This window comes from Schistocerca piceifrons, chromosome 1, assembly GCF_021461385.2.
Source record: "Schistocerca piceifrons isolate TAMUIC-IGC-003096 chromosome 1, iqSchPice1.1, whole genome shotgun sequence".
Classification (NCBI taxonomy): domain Eukaryota; kingdom Metazoa; phylum Arthropoda; class Insecta; order Orthoptera; family Acrididae; genus Schistocerca; species Schistocerca piceifrons.
This window is the reverse complement of record NC_060138.1, coordinates 176289872-176313498: the sequence shown is the minus strand read 5'-3', so window position 1 is coordinate 176313498 and position 23627 is coordinate 176289872. Positions and strand designations below refer to the sequence as shown.

General features: G+C 48.1%; 72 non-coding genes across 72 annotated transcripts; all 72 read left to right on the top strand.

The window, feature by feature from the left end:
- The first annotated feature begins 990 nt into the window (after positions 1 to 990).
- On the top strand, positions 991 to 1062 carry Trnat-ugu. The gene has a single exon. It is a non-coding gene; the product is annotated as a tRNA-Thr (tRNA).
- A 246-nt stretch (positions 1063 to 1308) lies between these two features.
- On the top strand, positions 1309 to 1380 carry Trnat-ugu. The gene has a single exon. It is a non-coding gene; the product is annotated as a tRNA-Thr (tRNA).
- A 243-nt stretch (positions 1381 to 1623) lies between these two features.
- Trnat-ugu lies at positions 1624 to 1695 on the top strand. The gene has a single exon. It is a non-coding gene; the product is annotated as a tRNA-Thr (tRNA).
- Positions 1696 to 1941: 246 nt separating this feature from the next.
- On the top strand, positions 1942 to 2013 carry Trnat-ugu. Its single transcript has one exon. It is a non-coding gene; the product is annotated as a tRNA-Thr (tRNA).
- A 245-nt stretch (positions 2014 to 2258) lies between these two features.
- On the top strand, positions 2259 to 2330 carry Trnat-ugu. The gene has a single exon. It is a non-coding gene; the product is annotated as a tRNA-Thr (tRNA).
- Positions 2331 to 2575: 245 nt separating this feature from the next.
- On the top strand, positions 2576 to 2649 carry Trnat-ugu. The gene has a single exon. It is a non-coding gene; the product is annotated as a tRNA-Thr (tRNA).
- A 241-nt stretch (positions 2650 to 2890) lies between these two features.
- Positions 2891 to 2962, top strand: Trnat-ugu. The gene has a single exon. It is a non-coding gene; the product is annotated as a tRNA-Thr (tRNA).
- A 245-nt stretch (positions 2963 to 3207) lies between these two features.
- On the top strand, positions 3208 to 3279 carry Trnat-ugu. Its single transcript has one exon. It is a non-coding gene; the product is annotated as a tRNA-Thr (tRNA).
- A 245-nt stretch (positions 3280 to 3524) lies between these two features.
- Positions 3525 to 3598, top strand: Trnat-ugu. Its single transcript has one exon. It is a non-coding gene; the product is annotated as a tRNA-Thr (tRNA).
- Positions 3599 to 3840: 242 nt separating this feature from the next.
- Trnat-ugu lies at positions 3841 to 3912 on the top strand. The gene has a single exon. It is a non-coding gene; the product is annotated as a tRNA-Thr (tRNA).
- A 245-nt stretch (positions 3913 to 4157) lies between these two features.
- On the top strand, positions 4158 to 4229 carry Trnat-ugu. The gene has a single exon. It is a non-coding gene; the product is annotated as a tRNA-Thr (tRNA).
- A 244-nt stretch (positions 4230 to 4473) lies between these two features.
- On the top strand, positions 4474 to 4545 carry Trnat-ugu. The gene has a single exon. It is a non-coding gene; the product is annotated as a tRNA-Thr (tRNA).
- A 244-nt stretch (positions 4546 to 4789) lies between these two features.
- Trnat-ugu lies at positions 4790 to 4861 on the top strand. The gene has a single exon. It is a non-coding gene; the product is annotated as a tRNA-Thr (tRNA).
- Positions 4862 to 5106: 245 nt separating this feature from the next.
- On the top strand, positions 5107 to 5178 carry Trnat-ugu. The gene has a single exon. It is a non-coding gene; the product is annotated as a tRNA-Thr (tRNA).
- Positions 5179 to 5424: 246 nt separating this feature from the next.
- On the top strand, positions 5425 to 5496 carry Trnat-ugu. The gene has a single exon. It is a non-coding gene; the product is annotated as a tRNA-Thr (tRNA).
- Positions 5497 to 5740: 244 nt separating this feature from the next.
- Positions 5741 to 5814, top strand: Trnat-ugu. The gene has a single exon. It is a non-coding gene; the product is annotated as a tRNA-Thr (tRNA).
- Positions 5815 to 6056: 242 nt separating this feature from the next.
- Positions 6057 to 6128, top strand: Trnat-ugu. The gene has a single exon. It is a non-coding gene; the product is annotated as a tRNA-Thr (tRNA).
- Positions 6129 to 6373: 245 nt separating this feature from the next.
- Trnat-ugu lies at positions 6374 to 6445 on the top strand. Its single transcript has one exon. It is a non-coding gene; the product is annotated as a tRNA-Thr (tRNA).
- Positions 6446 to 6691: 246 nt separating this feature from the next.
- Trnat-ugu lies at positions 6692 to 6763 on the top strand. Its single transcript has one exon. It is a non-coding gene; the product is annotated as a tRNA-Thr (tRNA).
- Positions 6764 to 7008: 245 nt separating this feature from the next.
- Positions 7009 to 7080, top strand: Trnat-ugu. The gene has a single exon. It is a non-coding gene; the product is annotated as a tRNA-Thr (tRNA).
- Positions 7081 to 7325: 245 nt separating this feature from the next.
- On the top strand, positions 7326 to 7397 carry Trnat-ugu. The gene has a single exon. It is a non-coding gene; the product is annotated as a tRNA-Thr (tRNA).
- A 244-nt stretch (positions 7398 to 7641) lies between these two features.
- Trnat-ugu lies at positions 7642 to 7713 on the top strand. Its single transcript has one exon. It is a non-coding gene; the product is annotated as a tRNA-Thr (tRNA).
- Positions 7714 to 7959: 246 nt separating this feature from the next.
- Positions 7960 to 8033, top strand: Trnat-ugu. Its single transcript has one exon. It is a non-coding gene; the product is annotated as a tRNA-Thr (tRNA).
- A 243-nt stretch (positions 8034 to 8276) lies between these two features.
- On the top strand, positions 8277 to 8348 carry Trnat-ugu. Its single transcript has one exon. It is a non-coding gene; the product is annotated as a tRNA-Thr (tRNA).
- Positions 8349 to 8589: 241 nt separating this feature from the next.
- Positions 8590 to 8661, top strand: Trnat-ugu. Its single transcript has one exon. It is a non-coding gene; the product is annotated as a tRNA-Thr (tRNA).
- Positions 8662 to 8906: 245 nt separating this feature from the next.
- Positions 8907 to 8978, top strand: Trnat-ugu. Its single transcript has one exon. It is a non-coding gene; the product is annotated as a tRNA-Thr (tRNA).
- Positions 8979 to 9223: 245 nt separating this feature from the next.
- Positions 9224 to 9295, top strand: Trnat-ugu. The gene has a single exon. It is a non-coding gene; the product is annotated as a tRNA-Thr (tRNA).
- Positions 9296 to 9540: 245 nt separating this feature from the next.
- Positions 9541 to 9612, top strand: Trnat-ugu. The gene has a single exon. It is a non-coding gene; the product is annotated as a tRNA-Thr (tRNA).
- Positions 9613 to 9858: 246 nt separating this feature from the next.
- Positions 9859 to 9930, top strand: Trnat-ugu. The gene has a single exon. It is a non-coding gene; the product is annotated as a tRNA-Thr (tRNA).
- Positions 9931 to 10175: 245 nt separating this feature from the next.
- On the top strand, positions 10176 to 10247 carry Trnat-ugu. The gene has a single exon. It is a non-coding gene; the product is annotated as a tRNA-Thr (tRNA).
- A 246-nt stretch (positions 10248 to 10493) lies between these two features.
- On the top strand, positions 10494 to 10565 carry Trnat-ugu. Its single transcript has one exon. It is a non-coding gene; the product is annotated as a tRNA-Thr (tRNA).
- A 245-nt stretch (positions 10566 to 10810) lies between these two features.
- On the top strand, positions 10811 to 10882 carry Trnat-ugu. Its single transcript has one exon. It is a non-coding gene; the product is annotated as a tRNA-Thr (tRNA).
- Positions 10883 to 11128: 246 nt separating this feature from the next.
- On the top strand, positions 11129 to 11200 carry Trnat-ugu. The gene has a single exon. It is a non-coding gene; the product is annotated as a tRNA-Thr (tRNA).
- A 246-nt stretch (positions 11201 to 11446) lies between these two features.
- Positions 11447 to 11518, top strand: Trnat-ugu. The gene has a single exon. It is a non-coding gene; the product is annotated as a tRNA-Thr (tRNA).
- A 246-nt stretch (positions 11519 to 11764) lies between these two features.
- Positions 11765 to 11836, top strand: Trnat-ugu. Its single transcript has one exon. It is a non-coding gene; the product is annotated as a tRNA-Thr (tRNA).
- Positions 11837 to 12081: 245 nt separating this feature from the next.
- Trnat-ugu lies at positions 12082 to 12153 on the top strand. Its single transcript has one exon. It is a non-coding gene; the product is annotated as a tRNA-Thr (tRNA).
- A 245-nt stretch (positions 12154 to 12398) lies between these two features.
- On the top strand, positions 12399 to 12470 carry Trnat-ugu. The gene has a single exon. It is a non-coding gene; the product is annotated as a tRNA-Thr (tRNA).
- Positions 12471 to 12715: 245 nt separating this feature from the next.
- Positions 12716 to 12787, top strand: Trnat-ugu. The gene has a single exon. It is a non-coding gene; the product is annotated as a tRNA-Thr (tRNA).
- A 246-nt stretch (positions 12788 to 13033) lies between these two features.
- Positions 13034 to 13105, top strand: Trnat-ugu. Its single transcript has one exon. It is a non-coding gene; the product is annotated as a tRNA-Thr (tRNA).
- A 245-nt stretch (positions 13106 to 13350) lies between these two features.
- Positions 13351 to 13422, top strand: Trnat-ugu. Its single transcript has one exon. It is a non-coding gene; the product is annotated as a tRNA-Thr (tRNA).
- Positions 13423 to 13667: 245 nt separating this feature from the next.
- Positions 13668 to 13739, top strand: Trnat-ugu. Its single transcript has one exon. It is a non-coding gene; the product is annotated as a tRNA-Thr (tRNA).
- Positions 13740 to 13984: 245 nt separating this feature from the next.
- On the top strand, positions 13985 to 14056 carry Trnat-ugu. The gene has a single exon. It is a non-coding gene; the product is annotated as a tRNA-Thr (tRNA).
- A 246-nt stretch (positions 14057 to 14302) lies between these two features.
- On the top strand, positions 14303 to 14374 carry Trnat-ugu. Its single transcript has one exon. It is a non-coding gene; the product is annotated as a tRNA-Thr (tRNA).
- A 245-nt stretch (positions 14375 to 14619) lies between these two features.
- Trnat-ugu lies at positions 14620 to 14691 on the top strand. The gene has a single exon. It is a non-coding gene; the product is annotated as a tRNA-Thr (tRNA).
- Positions 14692 to 14936: 245 nt separating this feature from the next.
- On the top strand, positions 14937 to 15008 carry Trnat-ugu. The gene has a single exon. It is a non-coding gene; the product is annotated as a tRNA-Thr (tRNA).
- Positions 15009 to 15253: 245 nt separating this feature from the next.
- Trnat-ugu lies at positions 15254 to 15325 on the top strand. The gene has a single exon. It is a non-coding gene; the product is annotated as a tRNA-Thr (tRNA).
- Positions 15326 to 15570: 245 nt separating this feature from the next.
- Trnat-ugu lies at positions 15571 to 15642 on the top strand. The gene has a single exon. It is a non-coding gene; the product is annotated as a tRNA-Thr (tRNA).
- A 246-nt stretch (positions 15643 to 15888) lies between these two features.
- Positions 15889 to 15960, top strand: Trnat-ugu. The gene has a single exon. It is a non-coding gene; the product is annotated as a tRNA-Thr (tRNA).
- Positions 15961 to 16206: 246 nt separating this feature from the next.
- Positions 16207 to 16278, top strand: Trnat-ugu. Its single transcript has one exon. It is a non-coding gene; the product is annotated as a tRNA-Thr (tRNA).
- Positions 16279 to 16524: 246 nt separating this feature from the next.
- Trnat-ugu lies at positions 16525 to 16596 on the top strand. Its single transcript has one exon. It is a non-coding gene; the product is annotated as a tRNA-Thr (tRNA).
- Positions 16597 to 16841: 245 nt separating this feature from the next.
- Positions 16842 to 16913, top strand: Trnat-ugu. The gene has a single exon. It is a non-coding gene; the product is annotated as a tRNA-Thr (tRNA).
- Positions 16914 to 17158: 245 nt separating this feature from the next.
- Positions 17159 to 17230, top strand: Trnat-ugu. Its single transcript has one exon. It is a non-coding gene; the product is annotated as a tRNA-Thr (tRNA).
- Positions 17231 to 17475: 245 nt separating this feature from the next.
- Positions 17476 to 17547, top strand: Trnat-ugu. Its single transcript has one exon. It is a non-coding gene; the product is annotated as a tRNA-Thr (tRNA).
- A 245-nt stretch (positions 17548 to 17792) lies between these two features.
- Positions 17793 to 17864, top strand: Trnat-ugu. The gene has a single exon. It is a non-coding gene; the product is annotated as a tRNA-Thr (tRNA).
- Positions 17865 to 18110: 246 nt separating this feature from the next.
- Positions 18111 to 18182, top strand: Trnat-ugu. Its single transcript has one exon. It is a non-coding gene; the product is annotated as a tRNA-Thr (tRNA).
- Positions 18183 to 18427: 245 nt separating this feature from the next.
- On the top strand, positions 18428 to 18499 carry Trnat-ugu. The gene has a single exon. It is a non-coding gene; the product is annotated as a tRNA-Thr (tRNA).
- A 246-nt stretch (positions 18500 to 18745) lies between these two features.
- Trnat-ugu lies at positions 18746 to 18817 on the top strand. Its single transcript has one exon. It is a non-coding gene; the product is annotated as a tRNA-Thr (tRNA).
- A 245-nt stretch (positions 18818 to 19062) lies between these two features.
- Trnat-ugu lies at positions 19063 to 19134 on the top strand. Its single transcript has one exon. It is a non-coding gene; the product is annotated as a tRNA-Thr (tRNA).
- A 246-nt stretch (positions 19135 to 19380) lies between these two features.
- Trnat-ugu lies at positions 19381 to 19452 on the top strand. Its single transcript has one exon. It is a non-coding gene; the product is annotated as a tRNA-Thr (tRNA).
- A 245-nt stretch (positions 19453 to 19697) lies between these two features.
- Trnat-ugu lies at positions 19698 to 19769 on the top strand. Its single transcript has one exon. It is a non-coding gene; the product is annotated as a tRNA-Thr (tRNA).
- A 246-nt stretch (positions 19770 to 20015) lies between these two features.
- On the top strand, positions 20016 to 20087 carry Trnat-ugu. Its single transcript has one exon. It is a non-coding gene; the product is annotated as a tRNA-Thr (tRNA).
- A 245-nt stretch (positions 20088 to 20332) lies between these two features.
- On the top strand, positions 20333 to 20404 carry Trnat-ugu. The gene has a single exon. It is a non-coding gene; the product is annotated as a tRNA-Thr (tRNA).
- A 246-nt stretch (positions 20405 to 20650) lies between these two features.
- Positions 20651 to 20722, top strand: Trnat-ugu. The gene has a single exon. It is a non-coding gene; the product is annotated as a tRNA-Thr (tRNA).
- Positions 20723 to 20967: 245 nt separating this feature from the next.
- Positions 20968 to 21039, top strand: Trnat-ugu. The gene has a single exon. It is a non-coding gene; the product is annotated as a tRNA-Thr (tRNA).
- A 246-nt stretch (positions 21040 to 21285) lies between these two features.
- Positions 21286 to 21357, top strand: Trnat-ugu. The gene has a single exon. It is a non-coding gene; the product is annotated as a tRNA-Thr (tRNA).
- Positions 21358 to 21602: 245 nt separating this feature from the next.
- Positions 21603 to 21674, top strand: Trnat-ugu. Its single transcript has one exon. It is a non-coding gene; the product is annotated as a tRNA-Thr (tRNA).
- Positions 21675 to 21920: 246 nt separating this feature from the next.
- Trnat-ugu lies at positions 21921 to 21992 on the top strand. The gene has a single exon. It is a non-coding gene; the product is annotated as a tRNA-Thr (tRNA).
- Positions 21993 to 22237: 245 nt separating this feature from the next.
- Positions 22238 to 22309, top strand: Trnat-ugu. Its single transcript has one exon. It is a non-coding gene; the product is annotated as a tRNA-Thr (tRNA).
- A 246-nt stretch (positions 22310 to 22555) lies between these two features.
- On the top strand, positions 22556 to 22627 carry Trnat-ugu. Its single transcript has one exon. It is a non-coding gene; the product is annotated as a tRNA-Thr (tRNA).
- A 245-nt stretch (positions 22628 to 22872) lies between these two features.
- Positions 22873 to 22944, top strand: Trnat-ugu. The gene has a single exon. It is a non-coding gene; the product is annotated as a tRNA-Thr (tRNA).
- A 246-nt stretch (positions 22945 to 23190) lies between these two features.
- Positions 23191 to 23262, top strand: Trnat-ugu. Its single transcript has one exon. It is a non-coding gene; the product is annotated as a tRNA-Thr (tRNA).
- Positions 23263 to 23507: 245 nt separating this feature from the next.
- On the top strand, positions 23508 to 23579 carry Trnat-ugu. Its single transcript has one exon. It is a non-coding gene; the product is annotated as a tRNA-Thr (tRNA).
- Positions 23580 to 23627: the final 48 nt, after the last annotated feature.

Here is a 23627-nt window from a genome sequence, read left to right as displayed (position 1 = left end):
TTGCGACAATATACCACACACTTTATAATACAGTTAGTTACGGACGTTACAAATGGCACTGAAGTAAAATACTTCTTTAAGTAGGTGAAGAGTTTCGGCACTGGCAGTCACCATTTGAGACCGAATCCTTCTAATAACGATAACACATACAAAAATCTTATTAAAGACAGCTGAAATCACCATCCATTACAGAACACGAGCGCTTCCACATAATTTCCAGTTCCAGGAGACAGAGGGAACCAGTATATATACCGAAACAGGCACAAAACCACTGAGAATAAATATACAAATTACTGGATGTCAAAGATAATTTTAGGGTAAAACAGTATGAAAAGTATTCAATGACTTTAATAAACCAACGGAACTGAGAGAAAAAAATAATTATCGTCCATACACATCGAAAATAGTGCACAAATACAGTCCAATTGGTGGTTGCATCACTAGAAACCTATAACAACGACGCAAGAAAGAAAAGAAAAAATCTTGAACTACAAGGATTGTCCTCATTACAACATAAGCCTACTATATAAAAAACGTTCAAAGATCATATAAGAATCTCTCGCAGGACGTTACAAGTACTGCACGTGTATATACAATAATACAGAGAAATTAAATTCCTGCAACGGGTGGGGGTGGGCGCAAAAATTCCCGAAGGATAAATGCATCAACGACAAACGCCATACTTCAGGGGCAGAGCACTGGTCTTGTAAACCAGGGGTCGTGAGTTCGATTCTCACAGGGGGCAGCACAATTTTAAATGGGCCAATGTAATGCTTTGAACCGAAAATTTCAAAATAGCGTGTCTTTTCGGGCCTGAGCCAAGATCACAGATGACGATAGACGAAAGACGGCAGCACCCGTCAGTCATCGCTGTGGACCTCAGTGGTAGCGAATTGTTGTGGCAGAGTAAATCTTTGTACGCATTTTCAGGACTCTGAATGTATTTTTCTCGAGGGCTGTAGCGATCGCAAAGAGGTGTAAGCTGTAGCAGCCTCCTTAGCTCAGGGGCAGAGCACTGGTCTTGTAAACCAGGGGTCGTGAGTTCGATTCTCACAGGGGGCAGCACAATTTTAAATGGGCCAATGTAATGCTTTGAACCGAAAATTTCAAAATAGCGTGTCTTTTCGGGCCTGAGCCAAGATCACAGATGACGATAGACGAAAGACGGCAGCACCCGTCAGTCATCGCTGTGGACCTCAGTGGTAGCGAATTGTTGTGGCAGAGTAAATCTTTGTACGCATTTTCAGGACTCTGAAATGTATTTTTCTCGAGGGCTGTAGCGATCGCAAAGAGGTGTAAGCTGTAGCAGCCTCCTTAGCTCAGGGGCAGAGCACTGGTCTTGTAAACCAGGGGTCGTGAGTTCGATTCTCACAGGGGGCAGCACAATTTTAAATGGGCCAATGTAATGCTTTGAACCGAAAATTTCAAAATAGCGTGTCTTTTCGGGCTGAGCCAAGATCACAGATGACGATAGACGAAAGACGGCAGCACCCGTCAGTCATCGCTGTGGACCTCAGTGTAGCGAATTGTTGTGGCAGAGTAAATCTTTGTACGCATTTTCAGGACTCTGAATGTATTTTTCTCGAGGGCTGTAGCGATCGCAAAGAGGTGTAAGCTGTAGCAGCCTCCTTAGCTCAGGGGCAGAGCACTGGTCTTGTAAACCAGGGGTCGTGAGTTCGATTCTCACAGGGGGCAGCACAATTTTAAATGGGCCAATGTAATGCTTTTGAACCGAAAATTTCAAAATAGCGTGTCTTTTCGGGCCTGAGCCAAGATCACAGATGACGATAGACGAAAGACGGCAGCACCCGTCAGTCATCGCTGTGGACCTCAGTGGTAGCGAATTGTTGTGGCAGAGTAAATCTTTGTACGCATTTTCAGGACTCTGAATGTATTTTTCTCGAGGGCTGTAGCGATCGCAAAGAGGTGTAAGCTGTAGCAGCCTCCTTAGCTCAGGGGCAGAGCACTGGTCTTGTAAACCAGGGGTCGTGAGTTCGATTCTCACAGGGGGCAGCACAATTTTAAATGGGCCAATGTAATGCTTTGAACCGAAAATTTCAAAATAGCGTGTCTTTTCGGGCCTGAGCCAAGATCACAGATGACGATAGACGAAAGACGGCAGCACCCGTCAGTCATCGCTGTGGACCTCAGTGGTAGCGAATTGTTGTGGCAGAGTAAATCTTTGTACGCATTTTCAGGACTCTGAATGTATTTTTCTCGAGGGCTGTAGCGATCGCAAAGAGGTGTAAGCTGTAGCAGCCTCCTTAGCTCAGGGGCAGAGCACTGGTCTTGTAAACCAGGGGTCGTGAGTTCGATTCTCACAGGGGGCAGCACAATTTTAAATGGGCCAATGTAATGCTTTGAACCGAAAATTTCAAAATAGCGTGTCTTTTCGGGCCTGAGCCAAGATCACAGATGACGATAGACGAAAGACGGCAGCACCCGTCAGTCATCGCTGTGGACCTCAGTGGTAGCGAATTGTTGTGGCAGAGTAAATCTTTGTACGCATTTTCAGGACTCTGAATGTATTTTTCTCGAGGGCTGTAGCGATCGCAAAGAGGTGTAAGCTGTAGCAGCCTCCTTAGCTCAGGGGCAGAGCACTGGTCTTGTAAACCAGGGGTCGTGAGTTCGATTCTCACAGGGGCAGCACAATTTTAAATGGGCCAATGTAATGCTTTGAACCGAAAATTTCAAAATAGCGTGTCTTTTCGGGCCTGAGCCAAGATCACAGATGACGATAGACGAAAGACGGCAGCACCCGTCAGTCATCGCTGTGGACCTCAGTGGTAGCGAATTGTTGTGGCAGAGTAAATCTTTGTACGCATTTTCAGGACTCTGAATGTATTTTTCTCGAGGCTGTAGCGATCGCAAAGAGGTGTAAGCTGTAGCAGCCTCCTTAGCTCAGGGGCAGAGCACTGGTCTTGTAAACCAGGGGTCGTGAGTTCGATTCTCACAGGGGGCAGCACAATTTTAAATGGGCCAATGTAATGCTTTGAACCGAAAATTTCAAAATAGCGTGTCTTTTCGGGCCTGAGCCAAGATCACAGATGACGATAGACGAAAGACGGCAGCACCCGTCAGTCATCGCTGTGGACCTCAGTGGTAGCGAATTGTTGTGGCAGAGTAAATCTTTGTACGCATTTTCAGGACTCTGAATGTATTTTTCTCGAGGGCTGTAGCGATCGCAAAGAGGTGTAAGCTGTAGCAGCCTCCTTAGCTCAGGGGCAGAGCACTGGTCTTGTAAACCAGGGGTCGTGAGTTCGATTCTCACAGGGGGCAGCACAATTTTAAATGGGCCAATGTAATGCTTTGAACCGAAAATTTCAAAATAGCGTGTCTTTTCGGGCCTGAGCCAAGATCACAGATGACGATAGACGAAAGACGGCAGCACCCGTCAGTCATCGCTGTGGACCTCAGTGGTAGCGAATTGTTGTGGCAGAGTAAATCTTTGTACGCATTTTCAGGACTCTGAATGTATTTTTCTCGAGGGCTGTAGCGATCGCAAAGAGGTGTAAGCTGTAGCAGCCTCCTTAGCTCAGGGGCAGAGCACTGGTCTTGTAAACCAGGGGTCGTGAGTTCGATTCTCACAGGGGCAGCACAATTTTAAATGGGCCAATGTAATGCTTTGAACCGAAAATTTCAAAATAGCGTGTCTTTTCGGGCCTGAGCCAAGATCACAGATGACGATAGACGAAAGACGGCAGCACCCGTCAGTCATCGCTGTGGACCTCAGTGGTAGCGAATTGTTGTGGCAGAGTAAATCTTTGTACGCATTTTCAGGACTCTGAATGTATTTTTCTCGAGGGCTGTAGCGATCGCAAAGAGGTGTAAGCTGTAGCAGCCTCCTTAGCTCAGGGGCAGAGCACTGGTCTTGTAAACCAGGGGTCGTGAGTTCGATTCTCACAGGGGGCAGCACAATTTTAAATGGGCCAATGTAATGCTTTGAACCGAAAATTTCAAAATAGCGTGTCTTTTCGGGCCTGAGCCAAGATCACAGATGACGATAGACGAAAGACGGCAGCACCCGTCAGTCATCGCTGTGGACCTCAGTGGTAGCGAATTGTTGTGGCAGAGTAAATCTTTGTACGCATTTTCAGGACTCTGAATGTATTTTTCTCGAGGGCTGTAGCGATCGCAAAGAGGTGTAAGCTGTAGCAGCCTCCTTAGCTCAGGGGCAGAGCACTGGTCTTGTAAACCAGGGGTCGTGAGTTCGATTCTCACAGGGGGCAGCACAATTTTAAATGGGCCAATGTAATGCTTTGAACCGAAAATTTCAAAATAGCGTGTCTTTTCGGGCCTGAGCCAAGATCACAGATGACGATAGACGAAAGACGGCAGCACCCGTCAGTCATCGCTGTGGACCTCAGTGGTAGCGAATTGTTGTGGCAGAGTAAATCTTTGTACGCATTTCAGGACTCTGAATGTATTTTTCTCGAGGGCTGTAGCGATCGCAAAGAGGTGTAAGCTGTAGCAGCCTCCTTAGCTCAGGGGCAGAGCACTGGTCTTGTAAACCAGGGGTCGTGAGTTCGATTCTCACAGGGGGCAGCACAATTTTAAATGGGCCAATGTAATGCTTTGAACCGAAAATTTCAAAATAGCGTGTCTTTTCGGGCCTGAGCCAAGATCACAGATGACGATAGACGAAAGACGGCAGCACCCGTCAGTCATCGCTGTGGACCTCAGTGGTAGCGAATTGTTGTGGCAGAGTAAATCTTTGTACGCATTTTCAGGACTCTGAATGTATTTTTCTCGAGGGCTGTAGCGATCGCAAGAGGTGTAAGCTGTAGCAGCCTCCTTAGCTCAGGGGCAGAGCACTGGTCTTGTAAACCAGGGGTCGTGAGTTCGATTCTCACAGGGGGCAGCACAATTTTAAATGGGCCAATGTAATGCTTTGAACCGAAAATTTCAAAATAGCGTGTCTTTTCGGGCCTGAGCCAAGATCACAGATGACGATAGACGAAAGACGGCAGCACCCGTCAGTCATCGCTGTGGACCTCAGTGGTAGCGAATTGTTGTGGCAGAGTAAATCTTTGTACGCATTTTCAGGACTCTGAATGTATTTTTCTCGAGGGCTGTAGCGATCGCAAAGAGGTGTAAGCTGTAGCAGCCTCCTTAGCTCAGGGGCAGAGCACTGGTCTTGTAAACCAGGGGTCGTGAGTTCGATTCTCACAGGGGGCAGCACAATTTTAAATGGGCCAATGTAATGCTTTGAACCGAAAATTTCAAAATAGCGTGTCTTTTCGGGCCTGAGCCAAGATCACAGATGACGATAGACGAAAGACGGCAGCACCCGTCAGTCATCGCTGTGGACCTCAGTGGTAGCGAATTGTTGTGGCAGAGTAAATCTTTGTACGCATTTTCAGGACTCTGAAATGTATTTTTCTCGAGGGCTGTAGCGATCGCAAAGAGGTGTAAGCTGTAGCAGCCTCCTTAGCTCAGGGGCAGAGCACTGGTCTTGTAAACCAGGGGTCGTGAGTTCGATTCTCACAGGGGGCAGCACAATTTTAAATGGGCCAATGTAATGCTTTGAACCGAAAATTTCAAAATAGCGTGTCTTTTCGGCCTGAGCCAAGATCACAGATGACGATAGACGAAAGACGGCAGCACCCGTCAGTCATCGCTGTGGACCTCAGTGGTAGCGAATTGTTGTGGCAGAGTAAATCTTTGTACGCATTTTCAGGACTCTGAATGTATTTTTCTCGAGGGCTGTAGCGATCGCAAAGAGGTGTAAGCTGTAGCAGCCTCCTTAGCTCAGGGGCAGAGCACTGGTCTTGTAAACCAGGGGTCGTGAGTTCGATTCTCACAGGGGCAGCACAATTTTAAATGGGCCAATGTAATGCTTTGAACCGAAAATTTCAAAATAGCGTGTCTTTTCGGGCCTGAGCCAAGATCACAGATGACGATAGACGAAAGACGGCAGCACCCGTCAGTCATCGCTGTGGACCTCAGTGGTAGCGAATTGTTGTGGCAGAGTAAATCTTTGTACGCATTTTCAGGACTCTGAATGTATTTTTCTCGAGGGCTGTAGCGATCGCAAAGAGGTGTAAGCTGTAGCAGCCTCCTTAGCTCAGGGGCAGAGCACTGGTCTTGTAAACCAGGGGTCGTGAGTTCGATTCTCACAGGGGGCAGCACAATTTTAAATGGGCCAATGTAATGCTTTGAACCGAAAATTTCAAAATAGCGTGTCTTTTCGGGCCTGAGCCAAGATCACAGATGACGATAGACGAAAGACGGCAGCACCCGTCAGTCATCGCTGTGGACCTCAGTGGTAGCGAATTGTTGTGGCAGAGTAAATCTTTGTACGCATTTTCAGGACTCTGAATGTATTTTTCTCGAGGGCTGTAGCGATCGCAAAGAGGTGTAAGCTGTAGCAGCCTCCTTAGCTCAGGGGCAGAGCACTGGTCTTGTAAACCAGGGGTCGTGAGTTCGATTCTCACAGGGGGCAGCACAATTTTAAATGGGCCAATGTAATGCTTTGAACCGAAAATTTCAAAATAGCGTGTCTTTTCGGGCCTGAGCCAAGATCACAGATGACGATAGACGAAAGACGGCAGCACCCGTCAGTCATCGCTGTGGACCTCAGTGGTAGCGAATTGTTGTGGCAGAGTAAATCTTTGTACGCATTTTCAGGACTCTGAAATGTATTTTTCTCGAGGGCTGTAGCGATCGCAAAGAGGTGTAAGCTGTAGCAGCCTCCTTAGCTCAGGGGCAGAGCACTGGTCTTGTAAACCAGGGGTCGTGAGTTCGATTCTCACAGGGGGCAGCACAATTTTAAATGGGCCAATGTAATGCTTTGAACCGAAAATTTCAAAATAGCGTGTCTTTTCGGGCCTGAGCCAAGATCACAGATGACGATAGACGAAAGACGGCAGCACCCGTCAGTCATCGCTGTGGACCTCAGTGGTAGCGAATTGTTGTGGCAGAGTAAATCTTTGTACGCATTTTCAGGACTCTGAATGTATTTTTCTCGAGGGCTGTAGCGATCGCAAAGAGGTGTAAGCTGTAGCAGCCTCCTTAGCTCAGGGGCAGAGCACTGGTCTTGTAAACCAGGGGTCGTGAGTTCGATTCTCACAGGGGGCAGCACAATTTTAAATGGGCCAATGTAATGCTTTGAACCGAAAATTTCAAAATAGCGTGTCTTTTCGGGCCTGAGCCAAGATCACAGATGACGATAGACGAAAGACGGCAGCACCCGTCAGTCATCGCTGTGGACCTCAGTGGTAGCGAATTGTTGTGGCAGAGTAAATCTTTGTACGCATTTTCAGGACTCTGAATGTATTTTTCTCGAGGGCTGTAGCGATCGCAAAGAGGTGTAAGCTGTAGCAGCCTCCTTAGCTCAGGGGCAGAGCACTGGTCTTGTAAACCAGGGGTCGTGAGTTCGATTCTCACAGGGGGCAGCACAATTTTAAATGGGCCAATGTAATGCTTTGAACCGAAAATTTCAAAATAGCGTGTCTTTCGGGCCTGAGCCAAGATCACAGATGACGATAGACGAAAGACGGCAGCACCCGTCAGTCATCGCTGTGGACCTCAGTGGTAGCGAATTGTTGTGGCAGAGTAAATCTTTGTACGCATTTTCAGGACTCTGAATGTATTTTTCTCGAGGGCTGTAGCGATCGCAAAGAGGTGTAAGCTGTAGCAGCCTCCTTAGCTCAGGGGCAGAGCACTGGTCTTGTAAACCAGGGGTCGTGAGTTCGATTCTCACAGGGGGCAGCACAATTTTAAATGGGCCAATGTAATGCTTTGAACCGAAAATTTCAAAATAGCGTGTCTTTTCGGGCCTGAGCCAAGATCACAGATGACGATAGACGAAAGACGGCAGCACCCGTCAGTCATCGCTGTGGACCTCAGTGGTAGCGAATTGTTGTGGCAGAGTAAATCTTTGTACGCATTTTCAGGACTCTGAAATGTATTTTTCTCGAGGGCTGTAGCGATCGCAAAGAGGTGTAAGCTGTAGCAGCCTCCTTAGCTCAGGGGCAGAGCACTGGTCTTGTAAACCAGGGGTCGTGAGTTCGATTCTCACAGGGGCAGCACAATTTTAAATGGGCCAATGTAATGCTTTGAACCGAAAATTTCAAAATAGCGTGTCTTTTCGGGCCTGAGCCAAGATCACAGATGACGATAGACGAAAGACGGCAGCACCCGTCAGTCATCGCTGTGGACCTCAGTGGTAGCGAATTGTTGTGGCAGAGTAAATCTTTGTACGCATTTTCAGGACTCTGAAATGTATTTTTCTCGAGGGCTGTAGCGATCGCAAAGAGGTGTAAGCTGTAGCAGCCTCCTTAGCTCAGGGGCAGAGCACTGGTCTTGTAAACCAGGGGTCGTGAGTTCGATTCTCACAGGGGGCAGCACAATTTTAAATGGGCCAATGTAATGCTTTGAACCGAAAATTTCAAAATAGCGTGTCTTTTCGGGCCTGAGCCAAGATCACAGATGACGATAGACGAAAGACGGCAGCACCCGTCAGTCATCGCTGTCTCAGTGGTAGCGAATTGTTGTGGCAGAGTAAATCTTTGTACGCATTTTCAGGACTCTGAATGTATTTTTCTCGAGGGCTGTAGCGATCGCAAAGAGGTGTAAGCTGTAGCAGCCTCCTTAGCTCAGGGGCAGAGCACTGGTCTTGTAAACCAGGGGTCGTGAGTTCGATTCTCACAGGGGGCAGCACAATTTTAAATGGGCCAATGTAATGCTTTGAACCGAAAATTTCAAAATAGCGTGTCTTTTCGGGCCTGAGCCAAGATCACAGATGACGATAGACGAAAGACGGCAGCACCCGTCAGTCATCGCTGTGGACCTCAGTGGTAGCGAATTGTTGTGGCAGAGTAAATCTTTGTACGCATTTTCAGGACTCTGAATGTATTTTTCTCGAGGGCTGTAGCGATCGCAAAGAGGTGTAAGCTGTAGCAGCCTCCTTAGCTCAGGGGCAGAGCACTGGTCTTGTAAACCAGGGGTCGTGAGTTCGATTCTCACAGGGGGCAGCACAATTTTAAATGGGCCAATGTAATGCTTTGAACCGAAAATTTCAAAATAGCGTGTCTTTTCGGGCCTGAGCCAAGATCACAGATGACGATAGACGAAAGACGGCAGCACCCGTCAGTCATCGCTGTGGACCTCAGTGGTAGCGAATTGTTGTGGCAGAGTAAATCTTTGTACGCATTTCAGGACTCTGAAATGTATTTTTCTCGAGGGCTGTAGCGATCGCAAAGAGGTGTAAGCTGTAGCAGCCTCCTTAGCTCAGGGGCAGAGCACTGGTCTTGTAAACCAGGGGTCGTGAGTTCGATTCTCACAGGGGGCAGCACAATTTTAAATGGGCCAATGTAATGCTTTGAACCGAAAATTTCAAAATAGCGTGTCTTTTCGGGCCTGAGCCAAGATCACAGATGACGATAGACGAAAGACGGCAGCACCCGTCAGTCATCGCTGTGGACCTCAGTGGTAGCGAATTGTTGTGGCAGAGTAAATCTTTGTACGCATTTTCAGGACTCTGAATGTATTTTTCTCGAGGGCTGTAGCGATCGCAAAGAGGTGTAAGCTGTAGCAGCCTCCTTAGCTCAGGGGCAGAGCACTGGTCTTGTAAACCAGGGGTCGTGAGTTCGATTCTCACAGGGGGCAGTACAATTTTAAATGGGCCAATGTAATGCTTTGAACCGAAAATTTCAAAATAGCGTGTCTTTTCGGGCCTGAGCCAAGATCACAGATGACGATAGACGAAAGACGGCAGCACCCGTCAGTCATCGCTGTGGACCTCAGTGGTAGCGAATTGTTGTGGCAGAGTAAATCTTTGTACGCATTTTCAGGACTCTGAAATGTATTTTTCTCGAGGGCTGTAGCGATCGCAAAGAGGTGTAAGCTGTAGCAGCCTCCTTAGCTCAGGGGCAGAGCACTGGTCTTGTAAACCAGGGGTCGTGAGTTCGATTCTCACAGGGGGCAGCACAATTTTAAATGGGCCAATGTAATGCTTTGAACCGAAAATTTCAAAATAGCGTGTCTTTTCGGGCCTGAGCCAAGATCACAGATGACGATAGACGAAAGACGGCAGCACCCGTCAGTCATCGCTGTGGACCTCAGTGGTAGCGAATTGTTGTGGCAGAGTAAATCTTTGTACGCATTTTCAGGACTCTGAATGTATTTTTCTCGAGGGCTGTAGCGATCGCAAAGAGGTGTAAGCTGTAGCAGCCTCCTTAGCTCAGGGGCAGAGCACTGGTCTTGTAAACCAGGGGTCGTGAGTTCGATTCTCACAGGGGGCAGCACAATTTTAAATGGGCCAATGTAATGCTTTGAACCGAAAATTTCAAAATAGCGTGTCTTTTCGGGCCTGAGCCAAGATCACAGATGACGATAGACGAAAGACGGCAGCACCCGTCAGTCATCGCTGTGGACCTCAGTGGTAGCGAATTGTTGTGGCAGAGTAAATCTTTGTACGCATTTTCAGGACTCTGAAATGTATTTTTCTCGAGGGCTGTAGCGATCGCAAAGAGGTGTAAGCTGTAGCAGCCTCCTTAGCTCAGGGGCAGAGCACTGGTCTTGTAAACCAGGGGTCGTGAGTTCGATTCTCACAGGGGGCAGCACAATTTTAAATGGGCCAATGTAATGCTTTGAACCGAAAATTTCAAAATAGCGTGTCTTTTCGGGCCTGAGCCAAGATCACAGATGACGATAGACGAAAGACGGCAGCACCCGTCAGTCATCGCTGTGGACCTCAGTGGTAGCGAATTGTTGTGGCAGAGTAAATCTTTGTACGCATTTTCAGGACTCTGAATGTATTTTTCTCGAGGGCTGTAGCGATCGCAAAGAGGTGTAAGCTGTAGCAGCCTCCTTAGCTCAGGGGCAGAGCACTGGTCTTGTAAACCAGGGGTCGTGAGTTCGATTCTCACAGGGGGCAGCACAATTTTAAATGGGCCAATGTAATGCTTTGAACCGAAAATTTCAAAATAGCGTGTCTTTTCGGGCCTGAGCCAAGATCACAGATGACGATAGACGAAAGACGGCAGCACCCGTCAGTCATCGCTGTGGACCTCAGTGGTAGCGAATTGTTGTGGCAGAGTAAATCTTTGTACGCATTTTCAGGACTCTGAAATGTATTTTTCTCGAGGGCTGTAGCGATCGCAAAGAGGTGTAAGCTGTAGCAGCCTCCTTAGCTCAGGGGCAGAGCACTGGTCTTGTAAACCAGGGGTCGTGAGTTCGATTCTCACAGGGGGCAGCACAATTTTAAATGGGCCAATGTAATGCTTTGAACCGAAAATTTCAAAATAGCGTGTCTTTTCGGGCCTGAGCCAAGATCACAGATGACGATAGACGAAAGACGGCAGCACCCGTCAGTCATCGCTGTGGACCTCAGTGGTAGCGAATTGTTGTGGCAGAGTAAATCTTTGTACGCATTTTCAGGACTCTGAATGTATTTTTTCTCGAGGGCTGTAGCGATCGCAAAGAGGTGTAAGCTGTAGCAGCCTCCTTAGCTCAGGGGCAGAGCACTGGTCTTGTAAACCAGGGGTCGTGAGTTCGATTCTCACAGGGGGCAGTACAATTTTAAATGGGCCAATGTAATGCTTTGAACCGAAAATTTCAAAATAGCGTGTCTTTTCGGGCCTGAGCCAAGATCACAGATGACGATAGACGAAAGACGGCAGCACCCGTCAGTCATCGCTGTGGACCTCAGTGGTAGCGAATTGTTGTGGCAGAGTAAATCTTTGTACGCATTTTCAGGACTCTGAAATGTATTTTTCTCGAGGGCTGTAGCGATCGCAAAGAGGTGTAAGCTGTAGCAGCCTCCTTAGCTCAGGGGCAGAGCACTGGTCTTGTAAACCAGGGGTCGTGAGTTCGATTCTCACAGGGGGCAGCACAATTTTAAATGGGCCAATGTAATGCTTTGAACCGAAAATTTCAAAATAGCGTGTCTTTTCGGGCCTGAGCCAAGATCACAGATGACGATAGACGAAAGACGGCAGCACCCGTCAGTCATCGCTGTGGACCTCAGTGGTAGCGAATTGTTGTGGCAGAGTAAATCTTTGTACGCATTTTCAGGACTCTGAATGTATTTTTCTCGAGGGCTGTAGCGATCGCAAAGAGGTGTAAGCTGTAGCAGCCTCCTTAGCTCAGGGGCAGAGCACTGGTCTTGTAAACCAGGGGTCGTGAGTTCGATTCTCACAGGGGGCAGCACAATTTTAAATGGGCCAATGTAATGCTTTGAACCGAAAATTTCAAAATAGCGTGTCTTTTCGGGCCTGAGCCAAGATCACAGATGACGATAGACGAAAGACGGCAGCACCCGTCAGTCATCGCTGTGGACCTCAGTGGTAGCGAATTGTTGTGGCAGAGTAAATCTTTGTACGCATTTTCAGGACTCTGAATGTATTTTTCTCGAGGGCTGTAGCGATCGCAAAGAGGTGTAAGCTGTAGCAGCCTCCTTAGCTCAGGGGCAGAGCACTGGTCTTGTAAACCAGGGGTCGTGAGTTCGATTCTCACAGGGGGCAGCACAATTTTAAATGGGCCAATGTAATGCTTTGAACCGAAAATTTCAAAATAGCGTGTCTTTTCGGGCCTGAGCCAAGATCACAGATGACGATAGACGAAAGACGGCAGCACCCGTCAGTCATCGCTGTGGACCTCAGTGGTAGCGAATTGTTGTGGCAGAGTAAATCTTTGTACGCATTTTCAGGACTCTGAATGTATTTTTCTCGAGGGCTGTAGCGATCGCAAAGAGGTGTAAGCTGTAGCAGCCTCCTTAGCTCAGGGGCAGAGCACTGGTCTTGTAAACCAGGGGTCGTGAGTTCGATTCTCACAGGGGGCAGCACAATTTTAAATGGGCCAATGTAATGCTTTGAACCGAAAATTTCAAAATAGCGTGTCTTTTCGGGCCTGAGCCAAGATCACAGATGACGATAGACGAAAGACGGCAGCACCCGTCAGTCATCGCTGTGGACCTCAGTGGTAGCGAATTGTTGTGGCAGAGTAAATCTTTGTACGCATTTTCAGGACTCTGAAATGTATTTTTCTCGAGGGCTGTAGCGATCGCAAAGAGGTGTAAGCTGTAGCAGCCTCCTTAGCTCAGGGGCAGAGCACTGGTCTTGTAAACCAGGGGTCGTGAGTTCGATTCTCACAGGGGGCAGCACAATTTTAAATGGGCCAATGTAATGCTTTGAACCGAAAATTTCAAAATAGCGTGTCTTTTCGGGCCTGAGCCAAGATCACAGATGACGATAGACGAAAGACGGCAGCACCCGTCAGTCATCGCTGTGGACCTCAGTGGTAGCGAATTGTTGTGGCAGAGTAAATCTTTGTACGCATTTTCAGGACTCTGAATGTATTTTTCTCGAGGGCTGTAGCGATCGCAAAGAGGTGTAAGCTGTAGCAGCCTCCTTAGCTCAGGGGCAGAGCACTGGTCTTGTAAACCAGGGGTCGTGAGTTCGATTCTCACAGGGGGCAGCACAATTTTAAATGGGCCAATGTAATGCTTTGAACCGAAAATTTCAAAATAGCGTGTCTTTTCGGGCCTGAGCCAAGATCACAGATGACGATAGACGAAAGACGGCAGCACCCGTCAGTCATCGCTGTGGACCTCAGTGGTAGCGAATTGTTGTGGCAGAGTAAATCTTTGTACGCATTTTCAGGACTCTGAATGTATTTTTCTCGAGGGCTGTAGCGATCGCAAAGAGGTGTAAGCTGTAGCAGCCTCCTTAGCTCAGGGGCAGAGCACTGGTCTTGTAAACCAGGGGTCGTGAGTTCGATTCTCACAGGGGGCAGCACAATTTTAAATGGGCCAATGTAATGCTTTGAACCGAAAATTTCAAAATAGCGTGTCTTTTCGGGCCTGAGCCAAGATCACAGATGACGATAGACGAAAGACGGCAGCACCCGTCAGTCATCGCTGTGGACCTCAGTGGTAGCGAATTGTTGTGGCAGAGTAAATCTTTGTACGCATTTTCAGGACTCTGAATGTATTTTTCTCGAGGGCTGTAGCGATCGCAAAGAGGTGTAAGCTGTAGCAGCCTCCTTAGCTCAGGGGCAGAGCACTGGTCTTGTAAACCAGGGGTCGTGAGTTCGATTCTCACAGGGGGCAGCACAATTTTAAATGGGCCAATGTAATGCTTTGAACCGAAAATTTCAAAATAGCGTGTCTTTTCGGGCCTGAGCCAAGATCACAGATGACGATAGACGAAAGACGGCAGCACCCGTCAGTCATCGCTGTGGACCTCAGTGGTAGCGAATTGTTGTGGCAGAGTAAATCTTTGTACGCATTTTCAGGACTCTGAAATGTATTTTTCTCGAGGGCTGTAGCGATCGCAAAGAGGTGTAAGCTGTAGCAGCCTCCTTAGCTCAGGGGCAGAGCACTGGTCTTGTAAACCAGGGGTCGTGAGTTCGATTCTCACAGGGGGCAGCACAATTTTAAATGGGCCAATGTAATGCTTTGAACCGAAAATTTCAAAATAGCGTGTCTTTTCGGGCCTGAGCCAAGATCACAGATGACGATAGACGAAAGACGGCAGCACCCGTCAGTCATCGCTGTGGACCTCAGTGGTAGCGAATTGTTGTGGCAGAGTAAATCTTTGTACGCATTTTCAGGACTCTGAATGTATTTTTCTCGAGGGCTGTAGCGATCGCAAAGAGGTGTAAGCTGTAGCAGCCTCCTTAGCTCAGGGGCAGAGCACTGGTCTTGTAAACCAGGGGTCGTGAGTTCGATTCTCACAGGGGGCAGCACAATTTTAAATGGGCCAATGTAATGCTTTGAACCGAAAATTTCAAAATAGCGTGTCTTTTCGGGCCTGAGCCAAGATCACAGATGACGATAGACGAAAGACGGCAGCACCCGTCAGTCATCGCTGTGGACCTCAGTGGTAGCGAATTGTTGTGGCAGAGTAAATCTTTGTACGCATTTTCAGGACTCTGAATGTATTTTTCTCGAGGGCTGTAGCGATCGCAAAGAGGTGTAAGCTGTAGCAGCCTCCTTAGCTCAGGGGCAGAGCACTGGTCTTGTAAACCAGGGGTCGTGAGTTCGATTCTCACAGGGGGCAGCACAATTTTAAATGGGCCAATGTAATGCTTTGAACCGAAAATTTCAAAATAGCGTGTCTTTTCGGGCCTGAGCCAAGATCACAGATGACGATAGACGAAAGACGGCAGCACCCGTCAGTCATCGCTGTGGACCTCAGTGGTAGCGAATTGTTGTGGCAGAGTAAATCTTTGTACGCATTTTCAGGACTCTGAATGTATTTTTCTCGAGGGCTGTAGCGATCGCAAAGAGGTGTAAGCTGTAGCAGCCTCCTTAGCTCAGGGGCAGAGCACTGGTCTTGTAAACCAGGGGTCGTGAGTTCGATTCTCACAGGGGGCAGCACAATTTTAAATGGGCCAATGTAATGCTTTGAACCGAAAATTTCAAAATAGCGTGTCTTTTCGGGCCTGAGCCAAGATCACAGATGACGATAGACGAAAGACGGCAGCACCCGTCAGTCATCGCTGTGGACCTCAGTGGTAGCGAATTGTTGTGGCAGAGTAAATCTTTGTACGCATTTTCAGGACTCTGAATGTATTTTTCTCGAGGGCTGTAGCGATCGCAAAGAGGTGTAAGCTGTAGCAGCCTCCTTAGCTCAGGGGCAGAGCACTGGTCTTGTAAACCAGGGGTCGTGAGTTCGATTCTCACAGGGGGCAGCACAATTTTAAATGGGCCAATGTAATGCTTTGAACCGAAAATTTCAAAATAGCGTGTCTTTTCGGGCCTGAGCCAAGATCACAGATGACGATAGACGAAAGACGGCAGCACCCGTCAGTCATCGCTGTGGACCTCAGTGGTAGCGAATTGTTGTGGCAGAGTAAATCTTTGTACGCATTTTCAGGACTCTGAAATGTATTTTTCTCGAGGGCTGTAGCGATCGCAAAGAGGTGTAAGCTGTAGCAGCCTCCTTAGCTCAGGGGCAGAGCACTGGTCTTGTAAACCAGGGGTCGTGAGTTCGATTCTCACAGGGGGCAGCACAATTTTAAATGGGCCAATGTAATGCTTTGAACCGAAAATTTCAAAATAGCGTGTCTTTTCGGGCCTGAGCCAAGATCACAGATGACGATAGACGAAAGACGGCAGCACCCGTCAGTCATCGCTGTGGACCTCAGTGGTAGCGAATTGTTGTGGCAGAGTAAATCTTTGTACGCATTTTCAGGACTCTGAAATGTATTTTTCTCGAGGGCTGTAGCGATCGCAAAGAGGTGTAAGCTGTAGCAGCCTCCTTAGCTCAGGGGCAGAGCACTGGTCTTGTAAACCAGGGGTCGTGAGTTCGATTCTCACAGGGGGCAGCACAATTTTAAATGGGCCAATGTAATGCTTTGAACCGAAAATTTCAAAATAGCGTGTCTTTTCGGGCCTGAGCCAAGATCACAGATGACGATAGACGAAAGACGGCAGCACCCGTCAGTCATCGCTGTGGACCTCAGTGGTAGCGAATTGTTGTGGCAGAGTAAATCTTTGTACGCATTTTCAGGACTCTGAAATGTATTTTTCTCGAGGGCTGTAGCGATCGCAAAGAGGTGTAAGCTGTAGCAGCCTCCTTAGCTCAGGGGCAGAGCACTGGTCTTGTAAACCAGGGGTCGTGAGTTCGATTCTCACAGGGGGCAGCACAATTTTAAATGGGCCAATGTAATGCTTTGAACCGAAAATTTCAAAATAGCGTGTCTTTTCGGGCCTGAGCCAAGATCACAGATGACGATAGACGAAAGACGGCAGCACCCGTCAGTCATCGCTGTGGACCTCAGTGGTAGCGAATTGTTGTGGCAGAGTAAATCTTTGTACGCATTTTCAGGACTCTGAATGTATTTTTCTCGAGGGCTGTAGCGATCGCAAAGAGGTGTAAGCTGTAGCAGCCTCCTTAGCTCAGGGGCAGAGCACTGGTCTTGTAAACCAGGGGTCGTGAGTTCGATTCTCACAGGGGGCAGCACAATTTTAAATGGGCCAATGTAATGCTTTGAACCGAAAATTTCAAAATAGCGTGTCTTTTCGGGCCTGAGCCAAGATCACAGATGACGATAGACGAAAGACGGCAGCACCCGTCAGTCATCGCTGTGGACCTCAGTGGTAGCGAATTGTTGTGGCAGAGTAAATCTTTGTACGCATTTTCAGGACTCTGAATGTATTTTTCTCGAGGGCTGTAGCGATCGCAAAGAGGTGTAAGCTGTAGCAGCCTCCTTAGCTCAGGGGCAGAGCACTGGTCTTGTAAACCAGGGGTCGTGAGTTCGATTCTCACAGGGGGCAGCACAATTTTAAATGGGCCAATGTAATGCTTTGAACCGAAAATTTCAAAATAGCGTGTCTTTTCGGGCCTGAGCCAAGATCACAGATGACGATAGACGAAAGACGGCAGCACCCGTCAGTCATCGCTGTGGACCTCAGTGGTAGCGAATTGTTGTGGCAGAGTAAATCTTTGTACGCATTTTCAGGACTCTGAATGTATTTTTCTCGAGGGCTGTAGCGATCGCAAAGAGGTGTAAGCTGTAGCAGCCTCCTTAGCTCAGGGGCAGAGCACTGGTCTTGTAAACCAGGGGTCGTGAGTTCGATTCTCACAGGGGGCAGCACAATTTTAAATGGGCCAATGTAATGCTTTGAACCGAAAATTTCAAAATAGCGTGTCTTTTCGGGCCTGAGCCAAGATCACAGATGACGATAGACGAAAGACGGCAGCACCCGTCAGTCATCGCTGTGGACCTCAGTGGTAGCGAATTGTTGTGGCAGAGTAAATCTTTGTACGCATTTTCAGGACTCTGAATGTATTTTTCTCGAGGGCTGTAGCGATCGCAAAGAGGTGTAAGCTGTAGCAGCCTCCTTAGCTCAGGGGCAGAGCACTGGTCTTGTAAACCAGGGGTCGTGAGTTCGATTCTCACAGGGGGCAGCACAATTTTAAATGGGCCAATGTAATGCTTTGAACCGAAAATTTCAAAATAGCGTGTCTTTTCGGGCCTGAGCCAAGATCACAGATGACGATAGACGAAAGACGGCAGCACCCGTCAGTCATCGCTGTGGACCTCAGTGGTAGCGAATTGTTGTGGCAGAGTAAATCTTTGTACGCATTTTCAGGACTCTGAAATGTATTTTTCTCGAGGGCTGTAGCGATCGCAAAGAGGTGTAAGCTGTAGCAGCCTCCTTAGCTCAGGGGCAGAGCACTGGTCTTGTAAACCAGGGGTCGTGAGTTCGATTCTCACAGGGGGCAGCACAATTTTAAATGGGCCAATGTAATGCTTTGAACCGAAAATTTCAAAATAGCGTGTCTTTTCGGGCCTGAGCCAAGATCACAGATGACGATAGACGAAAGACGGCAGCACCCGTCAGTCATCGCTGTGGACCTCAGTGGTAGCGAATTGTTGTGGCAGAGTAAATCTTTGTACGCATTTTCAGGACTCTGAATGTATTTTTCTCGAGGGCTGTAGCGATCGCAAAGAGGTGTAAGCTGTAGCAGCCTCCTTAGCTCAGGGGCAGAGCACTGGTCTTGTAAACCAGGGGTCGTGAGTTCGATTCTCACAGGGGGCAGCACAATTTTAAATGGGCCAATGTAATGCTTTGAACCGAAAATTTCAAAATAGCGTGTCTTTTCGGGCCTGAGCCAAGATCACAGATGACGATAGACGAAAGACGGCAGCACCCGTCAGTCATCGCTGTGGACCTCAGTGGTAGCGAATTGTTGTGGCAGAGTAAATCTTTGTACGCATTTTCAGGACTCTGAAATGTATTTTTCTCGAGGGCTGTAGCGATCGCAAAGAGGTGTAAGCTGTAGCAGCCTCCTTAGCTCAGGGGCAGAGCACTGGTCTTGTAAACCAGGGGTCGTGAGTTCGATTCTCACAGGGGGCAGCACAATTTTAAATGGGCCAATGTAATGCTTTGAACCGAAAATTTCAAAATAGCGTGTCTTTTCGGGCCTGAGCCAAGATCACAGATGACGATAGACGAAAGACGGCAGCACCCGTCAGTCATCGCTGTGGACCTCAGTGGTAGCGAATTGTTGTGGCAGAGTAAATCTTTGTACGCATTTTCAGGACTCTGAATGTATTTTTCTCGAGGGCTGTAGCGATCGCAAAGAGGTGTAAGCTGTAGCAGCCTCCTTAGCTCAGGGGCAGAGCACTGGTCTTGTAAACCAGGGGTCGTGAGTTCGATTCTCACAGGGGGCAGCACAATTTTAAATGGGCCAATGTAATGCTTTGAACCGAAAATTTCAAAATAGCGTGTCTTTTCGGGCCTGAGCCAAGATCACAGATGACGATAGACGAAAGACGGCAGCACCCGTCAGTCATCGCTGTGGACCTCAGTGGTAGCGAATTGTTGTGGCAGAGTAAATCTTTGTACGCATTTTCAGGACTCTGAAATGTATTTTTCTCGAGGGCTGTAGCGATCGCAAAGAGGTGTAAGCTGTAGCAGCCTCCTTAGCTCAGGGGCAGAGCACTGGTCTTGTAAACCAGGGGTCGTGAGTTCGATTCTCACAGGGGGCAGCACAATTTTAAATGGGCCAATGTAATGCTTTGAACCGAAAATTTCAAAATAGCGTGTCTTTTCGGGCCTGAGCCAAGATCACAGATGACGATAGACGAAAGACGGCAGCACCCGTCAGTCATCGCTGTGGACCTCAGTGGTAGCGAATTGTTGTGGCAGAGTAAATCTTTGTACGCATTTTCAGGACTCTGAATGTATTTTTCTCGAGGGCTGTAGCGATCGCAAAGAGGTGTAAGCTGTAGCAGCCTCCTTAGCTCAGGGGCAGAGCACTGGTCTTGTAAACCAGGGGTCGTGAGTTCGATTCTCACAGGGGGCAGCACAATTTTAAATGGGCCAATGTAATGCTTTGAACCGAAAATTTCAAAATAGCGTGTCTTTTCGGGCCTGAGCCAAGATCACAGATGACGATAGACGAAAGACGGCAGCACCCGTCAGTCATCGCTGTGGACCTCAGTGGTAGCGAATTGTTGTGGCAGAGTAAATCTTTGTACGCATTTTCAGGACTCTGAAATGTATTTTTCTCGAGGGCTGTAGCGATCGCAAAGAGGTGTAAGCTGTAGCAGCCTCCTTAGCTCAGGGGCAGAGCACTGGTCTTGTAAACCAGGGGTCGTGAGTTCGATTCTCACAGGGGGCAGCACAATTTTAAATGGGCCAATGTAATGCTTTGAACCGAAAATTTCAAAATAGCGTGTCTTTTCGGGCCTGAGCCAAGATCACAGATGACGATAGACGAAAGACGGCAGCACCCGTCAGTCATCGCTGTGGACCTCAGTGGTAGCGAATTGTTGTGGCAGAGTAAATCTTTGTACGCATTTTCAGGACTCTGAATGTATTTTTCTCGAGGGCTGTAGCGATCGCAAAGAGGTGTAAGCTGTAGCAGCCTCCTTAGCTCAGGGGCAGAGCACTGGTCTTGTAAACCAGGGGTCGTGAGTTCGATTCTCACAGGGGGCAGCACAATTTTAAATGGGCCAATGTAATGCTTTGAACCGAAAATTTCAAAATAGCGTGTCTTTTCGGGCCTGAGCCAAGATCACAGATGACGATAGACGAAAGACGGCAGCACCCGTCAGTCATCGCTGTGGACCTCAGTGGTAGCGAATTGTTGTGGCAGAGTAAATCTTTGTACGCATTTTCAGGACTCTGAAATGTATTTTTCTCGAGGGCTGTAGCGATCGCAAAGAGGTGTAAGCTGTAGCAGCCTCCTTAGCTCAGGGGCAGAGCACTGGTCTTGTAAACCAGGGGTCGTGAGTTCGATTCTCACAGGGGGCAGCACAATTTTAAATGGGCCAATGTAATGCTTTGAACCGAAAATTTCAAAATAGCGTGTCTTTTCGGGCCTGAGCCAAGATCACAGATGACGATAGACGAAAGACGGCAGCACCCGTCAGTCATCGCTGTGGACCTCAGTGGTAGCGAATTGTTGTGGCAGAGTAAATCTTTGTACGCATTTTCAGGACTCTGAATGTATTTTTCTCGAGGGCTGTAGCGATCGCAAAGAGGTGTAAGCTGTAGCAGCCTCCTTAGCTCAGGGGCAGAGCACTGGTCTTGTAAACCAGGGGTCGTGAGTTCGATTCTCACAGGGGGCAGCACAATTTTAAATGGGCCAATGTAATGCTTTGAACCGAAAATTTCAAAATAGCGTGTCTTTTCGGGCCTGAGCCAAGATCACAGATGACGATAGACGAAAGACGGCAGCACCCGTCAGTCATCGCTGTGGACCTCAGTGGTAGCGAATTGTTGTGGCAGAGTAAATCTTTGTACGCATTTTCAGGACTCTGAAATGTATTTTTCTCGAGGGCTGTAGCGATCGCAAAGAGGTGTAAGCTGTAGCAGCCTCCTTAGCTCAGGGGCAGAGCACTGGTCTTGTAAACCAGGGGTCGTGAGTTCGATTCTCACAGGGGGCAGCACAATTTTAAATGGGCCAATGTAATGCTTTGAACCGAAAATTTCAAAATAGCGTGTCTTTTCGGGCCTGAGCCAAGATCACAGATGACGATAGACGAAAGACGGCAGCACCCGTCAGTCATCGCTGTGGACCTCAGTGGTAGCGAATTGTTGTGGCAGAGTAAATCTTTGTACGCATTTTCAGGACTCTGAATGTATTTTTCTCGAGGGCTGTAGCGATCGCAAAGAGGTGTAAGCTGTAGCAGCCTCCTTAGCTCAGGGGCAGAGCACTGGTCTTGTAAACCAGGGGTCGTGAGTTCGATTCTCACAGGGGGCAGCACAATTTTAAATGGGCCAATGTAATGCTTTGAACCGAAAATTTCAAAATAGCGTGTCTTTTCGGGCCTGAGCCAAGATCACAGATGACGATAGACGAAAGACGGCAGCACCCGTCAGTCATCGCTGTGGACCTCAGTGGTAGCGAATTGTTGTGGCAGAGTAAATCTTTGTACGCATTTTCAGGACTCTGAAATGTATTTTTCTCGAGGGCTGTAGCGATCGCAAAGAGGTGTAAGCTGTAGCAGCCTCCTTAGCTCAGGGGCAGAGCACTGGTCTTGTAAACCAGGGGTCGTGAGTTCGATTCTCACAGGGGGCAGCACAATTTTAAATGGGCCAATGTAATGCTTTGAACCGAAAATTTCAAAATAGCGTGTCTTTTCGGGCCTGAGCCAAGATCACAGATGACGATAGACGAAAGACGGCAGCACCCGTCAGTCATCGCTGTGGACCTCAGTGGTAGCGAATTGTTGTGGCAGAGTAAATCTTTGTACGCATTTTCAGGACTCTGAATGTATTTTTCTCGAGGGCTGTAGCGATCGCAAAGAGGTGTAAGCTGTAGCAGCCTCCTTAGCTCAGGGGCAGAGCACTGGTCTTGTAAACCAGGGGTCGTGAGTTCGATTCTCACAGGGGGCAGCACAATTTTAAATGGGCCAATGTAATGCTTTGAACCGAAAATTTCAAAATAGCGTGTCTTTTCGGGCCTGAGCCAAGATCACAGATGACGATAGACGAAAGACGGCAGCACCCGTCAGTCATCGCTGTGGACCTCAGTGGTAGCGAATTGTTGTGGCAGAGTAAATCTTTGTACGCATTTTCAGGACTCTGAAATGTATTTTTCTCGAGGGCTGTAGCGATCGCAAAGAGGTGTAAGCTGTAGCAGCCTCCTTAGCTCAGGGGCAGAGCACTGGTCTTGTAAACCAGGGGTCGTGAGTTCGATTCTCACAGGGGGCAGCACAATTTTAAATGGGCCAATGTAATGCTTTGAACCGAAAATTTCAAAATAGCGTGTCTTTTCGGGCCTGAGCCAAGATCACAGATGACGATAGACGAAAGACGGCAGCACCCGTCAGTCATCGCTGTGGACCTCAGTGGTAGCGAATTGTTGTGGCAGAGTAAATCTTTGTACGCATTTTCAGGACTCTGAATGTATTTTTCTCGAGGGCTGTAGCGATCGCAAAGAGGTGTAAGCTGTAGCAGCCTCCTTAGCTCAGGGGCAGAGCACTGGTCTTGTAAACCAGGGGTCGTGAGTTCGATTCTCACAGGGGGCAGCACAATTTTAAATGGGCCAATGTAATGCTTTGAACCGAAAATTTCAAAATAGCGTGTCTTTTCGGGCCTGAGCCAAGATCACAGATGACGATAGACGAAAGACGGCAGCACCCGTCAGTCATCGCTGTGGACCTCAGTGGTAGCGAATTGTTGTGGCAGAGTAAATCTTTGTACGCATTTTCAGGACTCTGAAATGTATTTTTCTCGAGGGCTGTAGCGATCGCAAAGAGGTGTAAGCTGTAGCAGCCTCCTTAGCTCAGGGGCAGAGCACTGGTCTTGTAAACCAGGGGTCGTGAGTTCGATTCTCACAGGGGGCAGCACAATTTTAAATGGGCCAATGTAATGCTTTGAACCGAAAATTTCAAAATAGCGTGTCTTTTCGGGCCTGAGCCAAGATCACAGATGACGATAGACGAAAGACGGCAGCACCCGTCAGTCATCGCTGTGGACCTCAGTGGTAGCGAATTGTTGTGGCAGAGTAAATCTTTGTACGCATTTTCAGGACTCTGAATGTATTTTTCTCGAGGGCTGTAGCGATCGCAAAGAGGTGTAAGCTGTAGCAGCCTCCTTAGCTCAGGGGCAGAGCACTGGTCTTGTAAACCAGGGGTCGTGAGTTCGATTCTCACAGGGGGCAGCACAATTTTAAATGGGCCAATGTAATGCTTTGAACCGAAAATTTCAA